The sequence below is a fragment of the Schistocerca gregaria genome, chromosome 11 (assembly GCF_023897955.1).
Source record: "Schistocerca gregaria isolate iqSchGreg1 chromosome 11, iqSchGreg1.2, whole genome shotgun sequence".
Lineage (NCBI taxonomy): Eukaryota > Metazoa > Arthropoda > Insecta > Orthoptera > Acrididae > Schistocerca > Schistocerca gregaria.
Window position 1 is genome coordinate 54,719,080 of NC_064930.1, and position 14,036 is coordinate 54,733,115.

The window sequence follows — 14,036 nt, forward strand, 5'->3', positions numbered from 1 at the left end:
CTGCGACACCGTATTTTCTTCCTACAGCACGTTTGTGCTTCTGCCTCACTCGTCGTCATTATCTTAATACGAATGATGTTTGGTTTGCACAAACCAAATGTGAACCGCAGGCTCTTACACCCGTGTTTCTCGACAGAAGCGCGGCTGTGATTTGCACCTATTATAGATTGCTACAGTTTACAGTTCTTACAGCACTGACAGTATAAGCGAATCGAATGACAAAACATTGTCCTTTCGCGCCCCTCCCCCGACAGATGCATTGGCAGAAATGGTACCACATTGGATTGACACTGTAGACAAACGAGAAAAATCTATAGTGCTGTAGAGCAGTAGCAGCTTTAGTGCCATTGTTGAAACTCCTGTTTCATTTGGACGACGAAAGTGGCCTCCTGTTCACCACTCCGCTCCCCATTTTTCAGCCCAGTTGATGTAACAATACCAGTCAAGATAGATGTAATGGAAGTTGAACAGCGTGTTTGCCTCTATTGGTTACGGTAGAGAGATTGATCTTTCGGTCCTGTCTGTATATTTATATATAATATTGCCTGAATAAAGGCTGGGCAAGTGTAAAGCTATCGTTAAAAATGCACGCCACACGATTTGTTAAGATTTGGTTGGTCATAATAATATGCTTTTGAATACAATTAAAATATAACGGTGATACCTGTTTAGTGTTATTGGAAGTAATATGTAGTAAATTAATGAGTAAGGTAGCCTATCCTATAAGAAGAGGTAAAATTGGGTATATATTAAGGTGTTTTGCTTTATATCGACGAAGTTGATGATACGGCGTCATTTATTTATTTTTTTTTTCATTTACTCTTATGTAGTGAAAAAATATAGAGGGAGTTTTAAATAACTAAAGTATACAATCAGACTAACAAATGGACATTTAGTTACACGAAATCGCAGATAGCGAAGTGTGGTCATTAAATTGAGTACACCTACAGGGCGCTCAATTCCAGGATAAGTCTATACGCATCTCATGAGGGACGCGGTATTGAGACTTTTTTTTTTTTTTTTTTTTTTTTTTTAAATTATACTGCGGAGAGTGGGCTTCAATTTATGAAAAGGAGAAAAACTGTATCATTGACTATTGGTGAATAAGAAATAAAACGATGAACAAAGTTATGTTAAATAAAACAGAAGAAACAAGACAGTTTGGTCGTATCTGTTATTATTCCATAACTGTAACATTTCTTCTTGTACAAAGCCTTTATAGACTATCGTTATGATAATTTGCTTTGAAGGGATCTCATTAAGAGTTAAGTTTTGGGGACCTGGGCAAGAGGGGGTACTTCGTAGATCCTAACTGCTGCAGCTATTCTGGAATCCGGTGCTACCGTGACCGTTGTGTGTTGTCAATGGCTTAAGGTTATCATATCTCATGCTTTAAGATCGACGCATCTTTCCTCTCGGTATAACGATGCCTCACGGCAACAATGACAACGCTGACGACGAAGGAAGATAAGGTAGATTGATACTGTTGCCCCTCCAACCCTTACGAATCGTTCAGATTAAATCTGTGCATGACCTCAATTGCCAAAGTTCCAGATTAATGTAAGATGATCCCATCCTACGTTACTAAATCTCCAACCCAGTTCGTGGTGCACAGTCCCAGCTGCAGGTTACCTACCTAACAGTTTTCAGGGACAACAAACATTTGATTTTCAGTATTTCAAATAATTACTGATCAAATTTAAAACTACCATAATCTAATAAGAGGAATAATCTTAACTTAAAAGTTTAACACATTAAGAAAATTATTACATTTAGAAACTGTCTTGCGGCAGTATAATTTGTGGCATGCAAATTACCTTGACTACATTCATCCAGCATTTAAGAATGAGAGTACTTAGTGACTTCCAGCAAATATTGCACTTAATTTCAAGTCTTTTCAAAACTTTTTCTTGCTTTTCATAATAAAAACTGAAACTTCAAGGTAAATTCGGAAACTGTTCATTAGGTAATGGGCAGATAAAAAAATGTGGCTTCATTTCTCCAGAAATGCACTCTAGAGCATGTACAAATAAGCTGCTGAAATGTTCAAGTGTAAACTGTGTGCCAGTGTTGAGAAACACATTGACTAGAAACGAGAACAATCTTCACAAAGACCTAAAATCACTTACCTTGGTCCAAATATGGGTCCAATATTCAGGAACAAACATTTTCAATAAATTGCCAGGAACCATTAAAAACTTGGTTTCAGATAAAGCACAGTTTAAAAAGAGTTTGAAAGAAGACTTTTTGATAGATAACACCTTCTACTTTATAGATGAACATCTTAACAGCGACTGTATTATAATTCCGTTTTGACAGCACTTGGTCACAACAGTCAAGATTAGGTACTTTGTGTATGATAAATTTGTTAATAGTGCATAACAATGTTTCATTCTAACAGCGTATTAATTCTGTAAATATTAGCAGTTCCAGTTTACTATAAAGCATTCACTTATTTTGAGAATCTCCTGACAAATGAACAGGGTAGTAAGTATTATATTCAAATGTTTTATTTTTTATATTATACATTCTGACATGTTCCACACCTATGAAAATCATCTCATTTTTTGGGTCTGTGGAACTAATCTAATCTAATCCAACTTAATATGAGCCAGCAGTTTTTGGTAAACTGGCTTATTGAATACATCTGTGCGAGATTTTGTTGAGTACCTCCCCATTGCAGGAACTGATAATGTTTGTTATGAAGGCAACTGAAAATGTCTTTAAAGACCTGCAGAAGAGGTCTGTGTGTAGCAGTTGAGCGTGTGTCTTACTGCACACACGGCCCATATCCGGCACCTCCATCACCCGCAAAAGAGCATTTCGATAAGATGCTGACATCCTGTATTAATGCACTATATTTACAAAACTGACAATTTCGCATCATCTCCTAAACCTCTGGACTGATTTCAACTGAATTCGGTACACATACCACGCGTTCTCTGAAAAGCAGCACTGGACATGAACCACGTACCTCCTATAGGGATGGCACAGAAAATATGCTGACATAGAAGTATATTCAGGAATGTCTGCAGCAGTTTCAACCAAATTTGGTATTATATAATGCATTATTTGTATATATAAAAGTATTGTGGGAATAATGTACCCCTAGGGGTGGACAACATGTAAAAATGTTTGAATGCAACCTGTTTATCTTTCTTTCCTGTACTTAGTTGGATAGGAATACTTTAAAAGTGTGTAATGCAATCTTTCTCTTCGTTGTGTTCAGTGCATAGACCAGATAGGAGAAAGAGCACTGCAGCATGTCAGCACCTTTTAACATCATCCCACGCTGTTCCAGTATCTCACAACATGCATTTAATGTTTTTGATGGAGTCGTATAGTGTAAACCAGCGAACAATTGGACAGTTGCTGTTTACAATACTTTTTCTCAAAACGACAATCAAATGACACTATCAACTTCAGAACATACAGGAAAGTGTCACAACAATCTAGGACATGTAATCTCAAGATTAAAGTAAATGTCACTAGTAAGGAACAGCTGTTAAATGTACGTGACATATGTAGATGCAGCTCAAACTACAATCAAAATGCTAGTTTCCCTATAAAATCATATAATAACAGGTAATCTCATCACAATTGTGATAAATTAATAGGACTGTGCTGTAGTGAAAGACGGGTAATACACAGTATGTATAAGAACCAAGACAGAACAATAACAGTGCAAGACAAACATGCAATGTTACGCCCCTAATGGTCAGTCCACACAATGAAGAAGGTTCAGGTGTGGGATTTCAGTTCAGAGTGAAAGGATATTAATGATCAGAAATATTTATGGCACTGCTATCCCCAGTGAAAGTGGAGTTAACGTGACCTGCTGAGTGGAATGAACAGTCTACTAATTGGTTTGTTGCTTGGTTTAGTGGTTAAAGGGGTCAAACTATGAGGTCATCAGTCCCTCCTACCTGGAACAGCCAAGTCAATAGAACTACACACCGAAAAATGTCCTAGTGACCAAAACTCAAGGAACAAAGAACAAAAACCCCTAGGTCTATCAAAGATCAACTAAGCCTAGACAAAGAAAGAAGGGGAAAGGAAAAATTACAGGCTACATGCCCCAGCAGGAACCAGCTCGAGGCCATCGAACGCAGAAACTGCCGATCAGGAACATAACACCCCCCCTCCCCGGTCACTTACCAGAGGTGTACTACCTAAGAAGGGGGAAGAACAAAAGAAAGGGTTGGGCGAGGGCTGTGGCAGACCAGCAGTCCCAGACAGCCACTAGCCAGTCAGGTCAGAGGAGGAACAGGATGTCCTGCCAACCACTCAATGGGCCAACAAAGCTGCCCCATCACAAATAAACTATAAAAGCAGGTCAGCTGCAGAGGCATCGTCGGCTAACACCAGGGATACTGAGTCGGGAAGATTAAAAGAGTCTACCACAAGGTGGCTAGGTTACGACAATCCGGCAAAATGTAGACTACTGTCAAATGATCAGCACAATTACAGTGGGGTGGATCCTCACGACAGCGGAGACGAGCATTAGACTGCGAGGTGTGGAGGCAGCAAAGGATGACGGAGTCCTCGTGAGAGGCCCACAGAGAGGACCTCGACAAATTTGCAGTCTCCTTTATCACTCTTAGTTTGTTTGGCAAACTCAGAGTATGCCATTCCATATTCCAAATCCTTAGAACTTGATAGCATAATACTGACTGGAGGTCCAGTTCTGGAATACTGATCTCAAGGTGTGGCCTGTGGGTGTCCAATTTGGCCAGCCTGTCAGTTAAGTTCAATCCCTGGGATCCCGATGTGACTTGGGGTCCAGGCCAAGACCACGGCGAAAATGGAATCCTAAGTACATGGGAGCAACAGATGGCGAGGGTAGTACTGTTCGAGGGCTCATAAACTGCTCAAAGAGTTGCTACGGATGAGGAAGGACTCACCAGTGCTGGAACACGCATGCTCAAGAGCACAAGAGTTAACCACTAACTCCTCAGTGAAAACACTGCAGCCATCTGGCAAGAAGCAGAGTTCATTACATCCCACACGAATGTAAGCAAAGCCCAGTGTGAATGGCAACCAAATGTTTTTTATTCCAGTCTTTGGTCACAATATGAATTCTTTATACGATGACCAGTTTCAGCCATAATGACCATCCTCAGATCTTTTTTACACCATGTCCTAAAGTGATGAGGCCATAATGGCATCGTCAAAACATATAATCAGCATAGCCTCGTCATATAGATCTAAAATAAGGTGTAGAATAGGCCGCATCGTCCACACAGTCATTATTGCAACTGGCTAGTAGCCTGGGAAAGGTGGAGTTCTGAAAAAGGAGACCAGATGTGGATGGCGATTGTAACCCGAGACCTAGGCTGTTGTTGCAGGAGGTGGATCTCTGCATCTGGAAAGAAGAGACAGTTGTTTGGTGCTCCAGGGAGCAAGCAGATCCGTAACACAAAAGTGATCAACTATTGTTGTGCAGAACCCACAACGGTGAAACCCCTGCCTCCGCTAGGAGACTGATCATGGGGCTAGTCTGAAAAGTGCCAGTTACTAGTTGTACTCTACAGATGTTGTACCCATCACACCATTGCAATGTCCAAGGTGATAAAGTTTGAGCTGTATGAAAGACTTGTAATCTAGATAAGGGTGGACCAATGCTTTGTAGTGCCGTAGCAGAGCAGAGCAGTCCACGTCCCTTTTGGTATTGCTGAGGCATCAAAGAGCATTGAAGTGCGACCAACATGTCTGCTTTACTTGTTAAAGATGGGGAAACCATGTCAACCAGGAAACAAAGACCAGTCCCAACAAACAATGACAGCCTACAACATTGAGGGACTGGCCATTAAGGTACAGATCGGGATGGGGACGAGCTGTACAGTGACGACAGAAATGTGTAACGCAGATCTTGTCAGTCGAAAATTTTAAGCCACGAGTGAGAGCCCAAGATTGCACACAGTATATAGCTCCCAGCAGTCTGCAATGCCCACCACAAACAAACAAAAATTATTGCAAAAGTCATCAGCATACAAAGAGGGGGCCACTGTAGGTCCCACAGCTGCCACCAGACCACTGACGACCACTAAAGTGGAAGAGGAAGGATCACTTAAAATAAAACCCTGTAGAAACTTGTTCTCCTGCCGACGGGAGGTGCTAACGCGTACCTTAGAAGTACGACGTGAAAGTTCAGGATAAAAGTCGGCAGCAGGCGAGAGAGGCCTCACTCATTAAGGTGGCAAGGATTTAGTAGCACCAAAAATGTTGTTCAAATGGCTCTGAGCACTATGCGACTTAACTTCTGAGGTCATCAGTTGCCTAGAACTTAGAACTAATTAAACCTAACTAACCTAAGGACATCACACACATCCATGCCCGAGGCAGGATTCGAACCTGCGACCGTAGCAGTCGCTCGGTTCCAGACTGTAGCACCTAGAATCGCACAGCCACTCCGGCCGTGCCCAAAAATGTTGTATCCTACACTTTATGCAGATCAAAGAAGACTGCAACACAGTGTTGATGCAAGGGAAAAGACATTTGGATAGCAGACTCGAGGTGGGCTAAATTATCTGGTGGGAGTGGTCTCAGTAAAAATCAAACTGGGTTGATTGTCATGACATTCAAGAGTACAATACAACCTGTGACTTACCATACATTCAAGTAACTTGCTGATCGAATTACAGCTGTCCATCTGAAGATGTGGTTTAACAGATTTTAAAACTGAAATAATGACAATTTCTCATCACTGGGAAGGGAATTCCCCTTGCTCAAGAAACAGTTAAAAAGGGCAAGTATATGACACTGGCTAGCCACCAGTAAATGTTGAAGCATTTGGTTGCACAAACAGACCAGTCCAGGAGCAGAGTTGGAGCACAGAGAAAGGGTGCTGCTGAATTCATACACTCTAAATGGGGCATTATAAGCCTCCAGGTAATGGGAAATGAAAGATAAAGGGAGTCGTTCCGGATGGTGTTTGAGAAGATGGAAAACGGGCGGATACTTTGTCGCTGCTGAGGCTTGGGGAAATATCAAGCAAAATGCTCAGTGATAGAGTCTGGGTTGGTGAGGATAAAATCATTCAGGGAAATTCCCAGGACACCTGCAAGAGTACAGTGGCCAAAAATGTGCCTGATCTTTGCCTATGGCTCAACAAATCTGTTTCTGGTGTTTAAGAAGATAAAGGCCCGGGCACGAAGCCATTCAAAGGCCAGGATGCGGCTTAGAGATGGATACCATTTTTAATGTCGGAGGCCACAATGGCGGCCTTCAATAGCCACACCAAGTTCGAGGGTCCACCAATCGACAGTATTCCGTTGGGCAGAACCTGAGGAAGAGGGAATTGCTGAAGCAGCTGGCGAAAGGATCACATTGGTTAAACTCTGTGTGGCCTCATCAGCGCCATTAAAAGGGATCCCAACCTGGCAGGGCATCTAGGCAAGATGCTGTAGGAAAAAGAAGACGATCAGAAAATGATCGCTGTCTCACAAATCATCGTGAACTCCACACCGAATGGAGGAGAGTAACCCAGGGCTAGAAATGGAAAGCTTCATGGCCGAGAAAGTTCCATGTGCCACAGTAAAGTGTATGAGAGCTGCAGTGTTGAGGAGACAGAGATGAAGCCCTGCCAGCAGATCTTTAACAGTCCCGAGGAGAGCGCTATCGACGGAGGGCAACAGAGCAAGACGTGTAGGAGGTCGGTCTGGTGGAGAAAAAGATTACATATTATTACTGCAGAGTCTGAATAGATCAGCACGTTTTCCACTTCAAGTGCGATTTAAAGAGAAACCTGGTAACTAACATGTCCATGCAGACCAACATACAGACAGCCCTGGAGTGGAGGCTTCCAAAGGGTCGACCTGGTTCCATTGGAAGCTTAGGAAACCACAAAGAGTCGACAAATATATGTCCATGAAATGAGATTCCTACAACACAACACAGGCTACAGACCAGAGAGAAAGAAGGGCCTCCAGTACCAATAAGTGACAAAGTGATGATAGTAAACAATACAGTTCCATTGGAGGAGCATAGAACAAGAAGCCGGATTGACACTGAACGACCGTTGATCATTGTGCGGAGTCAGCTTCATCACTGGTGAGGACACAGTAATAAGCACGAATGTAAGATTGGATCCTGATAGAGAGGGGGAGGGGGGGGGGGGACATCCCCTGGGATGTCAGGAAACGGGAGGGAAGATCAGTGGCTCATAGCAAGACAAACACATTTTCTTCTTCTCCTTTGGAGGGCGAGAAGATGTGTGTTTGGGAAGAGAGCAAGTCACAGCAATACTGGGAACTGAAAAAGAACAAGTGGCCTTGAGGCCTAAAGAACACGGGTCCCTCGTCTAACTCGAAGTGACAGGCTTTATGTCCCGGAGACACTGGGAAGGGGTCTCCTATAGGGAGCCCCACCTCCAGAGGGTGCCAGAGGAGGTGGTTCCTTCCCTGGCAAAGCAGGAGGAGTGGTTCTGTGAGGATAGGGAACAAGACCCACCTGGGAGGAGGAAATGGAAGGGGAACAGGATGGAAGTGAGGAGGAGGAGGAGGAGGAGGAGGAGGAGGAGGAGGAAAGGACGCACCTGAAGCAAAAGTAAAAATTAGAGATACCTGGTGGAGATGGTCGAATTTCTTTAGCTCCTCAGAGTAGGACAGGCAGTCGACAGTTTTGAATTCCTGAATCTTTCTTTACATTTTACGGACTGGGCAATATCGTGAACGAGGAGAACGTGGCCTGGAACAGTTCATGTGCTCAGGTGGTCGGGTGCAAGGACTTCCCACAAGGAGAAGGCAACCACAGTCACCGCAAACAAGAGCCGCTTCACATGTGACCAAAACGGAAACACCAGAAACCGTGCACGGTAGGTGGGATATAGGGCTTCGTGTCACAGCAATACACTACAAGTGATTTTTTGCAGAAGTCAGGGTGAAAGTATCGGTCTCGACGCAATTGTCCTCGGGACCTCTCTGGAACCCCCAGACGAAACGAATGCCGCACCGTGCCAGATTAGTCCAGAGTTGCCCACCAGACTGAAGGAGGGCCTTGTGGAAAATAAAGCCACAAGTCATATTTAAGGGCTGGCGAAGAGTAGTGCTTACTGGGAGTCTCCTCAGCACTCACGAAGGCAAAAGGAAGCTGACTGACTGGCAGAAGGTTTTATCAGTAGGGAACCAGATCAGATCTTATTAACGGAGTGTACTTCAAACTTATCTTCAATTGTGTTCTACAGAAAAAGAGCAGTTTGGCAGTGGTGAAAGTCTCCTTGTCTGTCCTGGAACAAGCCACCTAATGGGGAACGGGTGGGCCAGACTACTCCTAGCGGTGGGTCAAGGAGGGAAAGACCAGGGAAGCAAAGTAGGAGCAGAGAGAGAACGATGCCTGTCTGAAGAGACGACTGCAAACAGCAGCCAGAAGTACAGAGCTTAGTACACTTCATGTGCAGAGTGTCAGCCCAGGTACCACCTACTCCAATCGGGCTCACCCTGTGGGGGCCACCCAGTCGCAGCAAGGGCAGCCTCGCACGACCGTCGTTGCTGGGAGTTCTGTTGCCACAAAAAAATGAGCAACCAATCCTAGGCGTACCCAATGTGGTGATAGCTCAGGTACCAGAAGTGTGATCCCTGCGTTGTCAGGGGGTACAGCCACACAGGCTGGCTACTGTGCTGGTGACCTAGAGTGGGGGGTTATGGTGGGGAAGGAAAGAGGTAGAGGAATCCACACACGAGATTTTAGGGAGGGGGGGAGTTCTTCCCCAAATGGCTCACACTACAGCAACAATTTAGTAAGGGAAGTCTGACTCCAAACAGGGCCAGAAAAAGCCGAAAAATAAGGGAGTGTGGAAACATGAGACAAAACTGTAGATGAATAGTGGTATGTAGGGAATAAAAGAAGAGATTTCTAAGGATGTACTTTTGGAGCATGGCAATGTATGGAAACAAATCATGAATGGGAAAACCGGAATGGAAGAGAATCAAAGGGTTTGAGATGTGGTGTTGCAGAAGAATGTGAATGTGAAAAAACAGGTGGATAAATAAGGTAACTAAGCAACTAATTAAACATCAAAGTGAAAATGAATTTTCACTGTACACTTTTATTTGTAAAATGAAAGATGATTGATATTTAGGTTTGGTGGACATTTTACTAAGCCCTCGACTAATAGGTCAACTGTTACTGCTTAAGCCTAACAATCTTTTTTATATTGGATTTTCCACTGTTTGATTTTTATATTTGAGTAGTTCTTAGTCAGTACAGATTATAAATCATTCTCCAGATCCATTCAGGGTTTTATTTTCATTACTATTGAAGTCAAAAATCTACTCTCAGATCTATAAATATTGAATGCCCATTTCTTTTCCACATTTTCAGGTAGTGTGACTGTGTGTGATTTTTTTTTTTTTTTTTTTCAAATCACTTGTCTACGGAGCCCCTTACTTCTGAACTGACAAAGAGATTGGAAGACTGTGGGCTGCCATTGCTCTTTCTATGACCACTGCCAACAACAACAACAACAACAACAATACTATAGTAGCCCTTACATAGTTACTGTTTCATTAGTAATAATATTGCAGATCGCCCCCACGCCGATGATATCAGAAGTGTATGTGTTACTGTTGTGTCACACTGTTCATTTATCTGTTTCGAAGAGAGTAAAAAAACAAATTTCCAGTATACAGCAGGAGCTACACTGTGAGACCAGAAGTATTTGGACATTCCCCAAAACATCATCTTTCATATTAGGTGCATTGTGTTGCCATCTACTGCCAGGTACTCCATATCAGCAATCTCAGTAGTCATAAGACATCGTGAGAGAGCAGAATACGGCGCTCTGCGGAACTCGTGGACTTCAAACGTGGTCAGGTGATTGGGTGTCACTTGTGTCATATGTCTGTACGCGAGATTTACACACTGCTAAACATCCCTAGGCCCACTGTTTCCGATGTTGTAGCGAAGTGGAAACGTGAAGGGACACGTGCAGCACAAAAGCATACAGGCTGACCTCATCTGTTGAGTGACAGAGACTGCCGACAGTTAGGCGGGATGTGAGAAAACTTTGATTTCATGGTTGAGTGGCTGCTCATAAGCCACACATCACACCGGTAAATGCCAAACGATGCCTCGCTTGGTGTGAGGAGCCTAAACATTGGACGATTGAACAATGGAAAAACATCGTGTTGAGTGACAAATCACGGTACACAATATGGTGATCTGATGGCAGGGTGTGGGTATGGCGAATGCCCAGTGAACGTCATCTCCCAGCGTGTGTAGCGCTAAGAGTAAAATCCGGAGGCGGAGGTGTTATGGTGTGGGGGCTATGGAGGGGGCTTGCACCCCTTGACATCAATTTGTTGTAGAATCTTAGAACATGTTCTGAGCTCAGACATAATGAGGTATCCTCCATGCCAACCAGCATGGATTCTGAAAACATCAATCATGTGAAATACTATTTGCACTTTTCCCACATGACATAGTTTGGATCAAGGCAGCCAGGTAGATGACATATGCTTTGATTTCTGAAAAGCATTTGACTCAGTACCATACCTATGCTTATCGTAAAAAGTACAGTCATATGGCGTATTGAGTGAAATTTGTTACTAAATTGACGACTTTTGGCAGGGGGGATGCGATGCAGCATGTTATCTTGGATAGAGAGTCATTGTCTGATGTAGAAGTAACTTCAGGTGTGCACCAGGGAAGTGTGTTGGGACCCTTGCTGTTCATGTTGTATATAAATGACCTTGCAGACAATGTTAGTAAAATCATACTTTTTGCAGATGATGCAGTTATCTGTAAAGAAGTACAGTCTGAAAGAAGCTGCACAGATATTGTCACATCTGGATAAGATTTCAAAATGGTGCAGAGATTGGCAACTTGCTGTAAATGTTAAAAATGTAGAATTGTGCACGTCGACAATATCAATGAGTCACTGTTAGAATTGCCCAACTTGTCCAACTACTTGGGTGTAACAGTTTGCAGAGAGATGAAATGGAATAATCACATAGGTTTGGATGTGGGTAAAGGAGGTGGTAGACTTTGGTTTGTTGGTAGAACACTGGAGAAGTGCAATCAGTCTACAAAGCAAACTTCTCACAAATCACTCTTGCAACCATTTCTAGAATATTGCTCAAATATGCAGGAGCTATACCAAATGGGGCACAAAGAGAAGGTCAGCAAGAATGGTCACAGGTTTGTCTTATCCGTGGGTTAGTGTCACACAGATACTGAAGGAACTGTACAAGACGACTCTCGAACACAGGTGTAAACTATCCTGGCAAAGTCTATTAATGAAATTTCAAGAACGGGCTTTAAACGACAACTCTAGGAATATATTATAATTCCCTACATATCGCTCACATAGGTATCGTGAGTATAAGATTAGAATAATTACTACATGCACAGCGGCATTCACATCATCATTCTTCCTACAGTACACGCGTGAATGGAACAGGAAAAAAGTCTAGTAACTGGTACAATGGGACGTACACTCTGCCACACAGCCATCGGTGGTTTCAAGGGTGTAGATGTAGACGTAGCATTTGCATAATACCAAAAATCTCAAATATTAACTCAGTACTTAGCCAATTTAACTTTATTATCCAGGACATTCATTTACTTAATTAGACTCTGTTGGTGTAATTAATTTGCCTAAAACTGTACTAATTGCACATACCAGTAATATAAAACCTTTTTTGATTGTTCCTGTGTAAACACGCACTCCATAATAACTTTCAGATACAGTAAATCAAAAATATGTATTAATAAGTGAAGTACACCAACAGGTAATGGAAACTGTTAGTAACTTTTGCCCTCATTTAGTTTCAGAGAATTAGCATATTTATGTAAAAAATTGTTACTGAAGTAGAATTCCAAAGTTTGGCAATTTAGACAGCACAATTCAATGACAATTATTGTTTTATCTAAAAGTTCTCAGTCAAACAAATCTTATTCCACTGTTCAGTTATTCAGAAATAAACTTCTTTAATTGTAATTTGTAAAATGACAGCAAACAACAATAGCAGAAATGTACTGCCAATTATTGCAATTTTATAAAAGAAAGACCACGGGAAGCCTTTTAGCCAGTCCGCAGAAGTTTATGATATGAGCCGGATCTATGCCCAAAATTACTGGACAATGTACCGCAGACAATTCAGTTCAGAATAAAATTTGAAAATGTATTGCGAGCCAAATTTTGTGTCCGAGAGTTTATTCAGAGACTGTTTTTAATGATTGACTGAACCTGTAATTAACTTCATGTAATGTGTTAAATCTTCTAATAATGCCTTCTGCTAACTGTTATACCGTCACGTCATCGTGTTGTATTGTAAGGCGCCACATATACCGTTTGTATATGTATACGTGCATGCCGTCATCGTCGTCATCTCTTCTTTCCTTCGTCGATATCAGAGCGTGAGAAATGTTTGTGTTGTTGACAACACACTACACGACTACGGTACCACCCGATTCCAGCATAGCTAGCTTAATATAGTATAAAGATAGTGGATTTTGATGCAGCGTTATTTCAGTGTGATTTTATTCTTTACTTAATCTTTGACACTCTAAGAATCAGCTACTTTTAATCAGGCCCAAAACTCGACTTTTAACAAGAGCAATTATGATCAATCTGTTGAATTATCTATAATACATAAGGCTCTACCCCACTATAAGAAAATATCACTGTCCATAAAATAACAAAATATACGAAAAAAACTTCTATATATCTTTCCTTTTATTCAATCAACTGCTTTCAAATGTTTATTTCGCACCCACAAATCATTCACACTTCGATGTAGAGAGTAAACGTGTGCATGAAAAATAGTACACTGTTTCTGCTGATAACCATGTATGAGCTTTTGGGTTGCTAGGCTATTTGGATCAACAGGATTTGTATTGGATTTTGAAATTGATCTTTCTATTCACACTTAAGTCCTCCACAATGGCCCATCAACAGTGGGACATCCATCAAATATTCTACCCTTTCGTGATAATTTAAGAATTCGCGTAAATTGTATTTTCGCGAGTTTAAAGCAAACGTCAGCGGCGTGAAAGTGGTCTTGATACCATGACACACTCGCGACAAGTACTAG